The sequence below is a fragment of the Perkinsus marinus genome, assembly GCF_000006405.1.
Source record: "Perkinsus marinus ATCC 50983 genomic scaffold scf_1104296972058, whole genome shotgun sequence".
Classification (NCBI taxonomy): domain Eukaryota; phylum Perkinsozoa; order Perkinsida; family Perkinsidae; genus Perkinsus; species Perkinsus marinus.
This window is the reverse complement of record NW_003201888.1, coordinates 6,627-12,718: the sequence shown is the minus strand read 5'-3', so window position 1 is coordinate 12,718 and position 6,092 is coordinate 6,627.

The following is a 6,092-nucleotide window of genomic DNA, read 5'->3' as shown; positions in this document are numbered from 1 at the left end:
GGTTCTCCGCAACGTTATTCGCTGCAGTCTTCGCCAGAGCGCCGTCTTCCAGCGTCGGAGTACTGAACATTTCGTACGACTGACCGCTCGCGTCCGTATGCTGTTGCCGAGCCGTTGCTGTGTCCTGCGATATCTTGCCGCCGCGAACCAAGCATGCATCAAGGGAGCTTTCACTTGACGCGAGAACAGTCTGGATTCGAAGTAGTTCCCTATAGCGGTGACAGCGTCGCTACGACGATTGGTAGATTCGGCCACCGGCTGAAGCAACGAGCTTCACCGCGGCACGCTGGAGAGGGGTACCCAAATTGAGGGAGTTGCTTCCTGTGGAGGTGTCGCGGCAGTTCGTAGATAATTACCCGAGGCTTCAACACCTGATCAGCCTGGCTGAAATACTTGGAGATACACAAGCCGACCTTCGACAGCAAGCGATAAGCCTCCTGTGGACGTCACCGAGCTCGCCGATCCGTACCACTGAGAAATAGATTCACATTTCTCCCGTTTGGGGTTTGCTGGACAATTGATCAGTGTTGTAATTCACGTTCGCTCTCCTCAGCTGAGTTCAAGTGTTTCCTCACTAAGTACAGGAGTTTATATACGAACCAGGGTAGGAATGGGCAGAAACCAACCAAAATTTCCTCAGAATTTCCATATTGTCACAAACACGTGTGGTTGACCATTTGCATATTTTCCCACACTGCCAGTGACTGACTTGCGAGATAGCAGATCCATCGATGGTACGACTAGCGCTACGAGCGCTCATAGTTTGTGGCAATCGCGCAGATCGCAAAGCTGGAGTCGACTGAAATAGCCCTGTCGGTGTTACAAGCTTCTGCCGGTAATAAGCTCACCGAAACTGAGCTCGTCTCAAGCCGTGTAGCAGATGCCTCAGCGATCCTCCGAGCTAACAGGCGGACTCCTGAACACCAAAACTGCCCGAATCTCACAAGTGTATGATCCTTACCCCCGGGCTCACCAGCAGCTGCCGGTGCCACCCATTTACTATGCATCGTCGAGGGCTCAGCTAGAGATTCCTCGCTGAGGCTTGTGCTCGCCGCCGCAGCAGCAGCCCGTGCTAATGCTGTCATAACTCGATCAGTGTAAACTAGGACTGTTGCAAACATGAGGCGTCCACCAATTCAACGCCTGTAGTGACTTCACCCGGATGACGGAGCCAAAATGAATTCATGCTCAGTATCTAGCCATGCTCTGAATCCTCGATAAGCTGTCCAGCCTCGGCAAGCTTCTACCAGGGATGAGCTGGCCGAAGACGAATACCCGAGTGACAGAAATCTGCAGTAGGAGTCTTCGATGAGACTGGAAACAGCCGACAGCTACCTCTGAGTGCAGGATAGCCCTACCGCCCAAGAGAGTTCAAACGATTGGAGGGCAGCTTCAGAAAGCTCCAGTAGATCTGGCTTATCTCCCAGCGCTATGGAGGGATGATGCTTCAACACCTTGCGGGAAAGGAGTTTGTCCTCTCTAAGTACCTCCACTGGGATTCCATCTGAGCCACAGATGCGAATACCAAGGCACCAAGAACACTATGAACTTCACGGGCCGACGACGCCGCGATATCACTTCCGCCTCTCATAATATCATGGTATGGTGCTGCGCGGCGAGTCAAGCCAACGGAAATAAGAGTAAGTACAACTCTCAGAGAATTGACAATGGTGGGTCTTGCCTTGGGTGATGAATGTACATTGCTCGCGGCGTCCACAGATTACACTCGACGTTGACGTGGGGTCGTTGGCCGTTATCTCGATTTAGTACCGTATACAATGGAGTTTCACCCGTGATATGAAAAACACTAGTGATAAGCATATTTTACGACTACTGCATATCGCGAATATCGGGGTTTTCAGAGTCTTACGCCACTCCATGTAAAACGGGTGGAACTCCAATGCATACTGTGGTAAACAGTCTGGTACTGTATACTATACGTCAGGTCCTGTTGGCCAGGGATTTGACGAGAGTAATTCTACATGTCTCTGGTCTTCGCTACTCCTTTGGGTGATAAAATCTCACTCAGAATCTTTTATTTCGAGAATAACTTCAACGCCGGCCGGCCGGCCGTAGAAGTAGTGATTCTATTACAGGACGCCAACTGTTACAGTAGTAGTAGCCGCTCCTGTAGGGTGCATCGTGAAACCAATGGTCTCCCTAGTGACAACTAGTGAGATTGGCGGTATACCGCGCCATTCGATGTCTGTGGTGGTGGATCACCTTGCATTCAAGTACTCTCGCTCCTATTGCGAACATTATATAAGGTACGCACAAGACAGTCCAAATAGGACTGCCTTGTATGTCTTGCACATAGTATGTGCATGCAACCATCGACTGTTGCCTTGATGCGCCGTAGCGGTGTCACACTACATATCATAGGTCTCTGAATACTTTGGTTGGCCACCAATAGTGCAGCATACATTGCGTGGTGGGTAGAATCCGATATTATCGTCCCAGGAAGTGCAAGAATGTGGCTTGGCGGTCTCCATTGTCGCACAAAATCGCCGATCGGAAGATCGACGACCTCCCAAAATATCACTGATTCGAAACGAGTCCGAAGACCGATAGAAATATAAATCTCGCGGATATAAACGCGAGTCCGGAAAATTCATCGGTCTAACGAACGATACAGGATTGAATTCATTACAGTGATGACAACACGTGACATTGATCATCTCACTCACCGGCACTCCCCCTCAACTGAGCAGCCCACGCATCGAAATCGCCAATACTGCCCTCCTCAATGCGACCGGGTGTGGCCTCTCGAACTGCAGCAAAATGATCGCTATCAGCCGCTGTGTTGCTCACCACGATAACCTATTGATCTCGAAAGGCCACGAGCAAGCACTTTATGTGTCTCTCCTACTTACCAGTCCCAACCCTTCAACTGTCCCACCCAAACCCTTCGTCGCCGCCACAATAGCCTGAAACCTAACTATAGCTATTAAGGAAACATAGCTGTCTCGTTATGAGGACATCTCGGACTGTCGAATATCAGGGTGATCGGAAAAAAGGCCCACCCCTCAGCGCATGTGATGATAAGACAAGTACATAAAAGGGGTTGCTTCAAAATCGCTCTGTAGAAAAAGTATTATCGGTCTCTAGATGGCGAGTAGTGTATCATTTCGGAGGTCTCGCCGAGCTCTCTACTGGTAGCCGAATGAATTCCAGAGTCTTAACATTCGACAAGTTTTGCTAAACAAATTTCTTTTTCCGCTCACCCTGTAGGAGTACTGTACTTACATCAAGAGTGACTGCGATTCCCTCACGCGAAAAGCCTACTCGTCCAGTTCCTTCTCTAATAGTAAACTTCTTGGTGGCCAGTAGCTTCTTCCTAACAAATTGTAAAATAACTCCGCCGAAACCTACACATGCTGCTGCAATGCTCACAGACTAAGATAATCGCGAGACCAGAGTATTATGATCTCCTGGAGTCCCCCCCCATACGTGATCGCCTCCGGTAAGTTGAAGAAGGATTCGAGTGAATCGCCCATCTGTCTACTGTAGCTCAGAGAAAGATAACCTGTCGTGCTCGGAGCAACGTTCTCGCCACCCTCCACGACTGGTAGGAGCAGTGCCTTGTCGTAACCGGAGTACCTGCTTCATCGCAGTACGAATGTTGCTTATATACCATGGTCGTTTCACCCCGAAACAGTAGAGTTTCACCCTAATGATATGAAAAACGCTAGCGGACAAACATATTTCACGACTATTGCATAGCGCGAATATCGCGTTTTTCACCGAGTTTTACACCACTTCACGTAAAACGGGTGAAACTCCAGTGTTGATATATGTTCGCTTTCCTCACTGAACATGGAAATTTGCACTCGAACTCGGGTACACGTGTACAAAAACCAACAACAAATTTCCCGAATTTTCCTCAGACCAATGTAGTTGACTCCGTGCATATTTTCCCACACTGCCTCAGAGAGCTCTCCATTGGGCCACTCCCATTCAGCGACGAACCCATAGGCAAGTTCTCCAGGAATCTCACAAGGCAACTATCTGAAAGTAGGTGTACTTGTATTGCAAGAGTTAGGCGTTGCTCACGCCCAGTAGCTCTCGACAATGCCAGGAGAACAGCCTCGGTAATCTCTATAACTAAATCAGCAATGCTCTCAGGAGCTTCCTCCAAATCAGAAACTAACAATCAGGTCACCAACCGTATGATCTCGATGACAAAGCATTCACCTTTCGATACGCCACTGTTGATTGCTTCCTCAATAACCTTGCAGTTACCAGCACGTTCCAGCTTGAGGCCTCGGAGTTCAGCTGTGAGACACTTAGTTATATCCCCCACGCTGGCAATAGCAGGTAGAGTGAAGACACTCAGAATCTTCGGATCGCCGCAGATGAGTACGACTACTGCAAATGTAGCTCTCTCTTTGTGTCCTCCCAGGGAAGCAACTGCATAGAGGAAATTGGAGACCTCCGTGCGGCGGGGAAATTGCAGTGTGGGTCAACTAGTGTTACAAGTGTCAAGAAGTGTTGGGTAAACTGCATGTGTTGGTGACAATAAGAAAATTGGGTGGGAGTTTCGGAAAATGCTTCTGTCTATCCGAATTCGTATGAATGACAAGAATTTCCCAAAATTTTCTCAGAATTTTCATATTGTCACCAACACGTGCAGTGGACCATGTGCATCCTTTCCCACACTGCCTAACATGAATATGCTATTCACCGGCGTCTCCATCGGTCAATGCTGCGATCATGTGAATGCATGGAGTTGAATCTGCGAAGGTTCGGAGCCTCTTCGCTGCATCGGCGAGCGACGTGGATTGCCGAATTACATCTTGGACACGCGTTGGTAGTTCATGATGATGGAGATATTCGCGTACCTACCAGGAGGTTACCACGTCCTCTTAGTGGATGGGAATCACCCTTGTAGGTAAGAGCTCCTCGCACACTATACGATTTGCATCTTCCTTGCGCATCTCGGTGACCATCAGATGGGAATATATGCGTTTGGTTTCCTCAACTGAGCTCGTAGGTTTGCTCGCTATTTTTATAAAAAATCGCACGATTTTGGGTACAAGTATACAAAAATCAACGTATTATATCAAAATTTCCTCAAAATTTCCATATTCCCAGCAACACATGTAGTTGACCACGTGCATATATTCCCGCACTCGCGACCATAACGACCACTGATGGGAGGGAAGGCAAACGTACCCTTACATCCACATGAGACACATTCACACTTCCGATCAAGTATATCACAACCGCAACAGAGTTACAACGAGCTTGAGTTCAGCTTAGTTGTTACTCTCAGTGATGTACTACTGGCTCTTCACGAATACAATTTCGGAGTCGATTTTGCCTTTCTTTCCAATTTGGTGATACGCCGCTTTTCAGGGATCCCAAGCCTTTTCTTGTCAAGGAAGAGCCCGAACTACGTCGTTGTTGTTACTACGAATGGGTATATACAGTATTCCCGAAACACTACGATGCATCGTGAGTCGCTGTCGTTATTCCCTCGACCATCACTAGGACTACTGTCTACAGTTGCCGAAGACACAGAATGGCACGTACGCCAATAGCTAAGGCCACCAGGTGGCTGAAGGAGCCAAAGTCCATGTGATATCAAATTCGCGTTGAGGACCAAAAATGCGTATGTTCTCGCAGGCCGCTACCCTGGCAGGCGCCAACTGAGGTATTCACGGGTTCCCCCCCCCCCCCCCCCGCCTCGTCGCACAATAGCAGCCCTGTAACTTCTCTATGAGGGACTTCCCCTTACAGCACAGTTGTTTTCCGTTTAGATATCTCCATTTTTCCTAAAGCTACCACGACCTACTGCAGACCGTCGGTCCTCACTAATATCACTATTCCCCTCACCCTACTTTCCCGTAGTATACAACGCTTTCTCATTAAGTTGCAAACTCAACACCAAGTCATATGAAACTATTCAGCCGGAGCTTCTCGATTCCGAATACACTCTGGTAGATCCCACTGCGTTTCACCTGATGACGACCGAGGCGAGTATGACAACAACCACGAACCTCCGCAACAGAAATCATCCAGAACTCTATAATGTTCCCGGGGGAGAACTCATTTGAATTTCCACATGGCCAGGAACACATTCTCACATT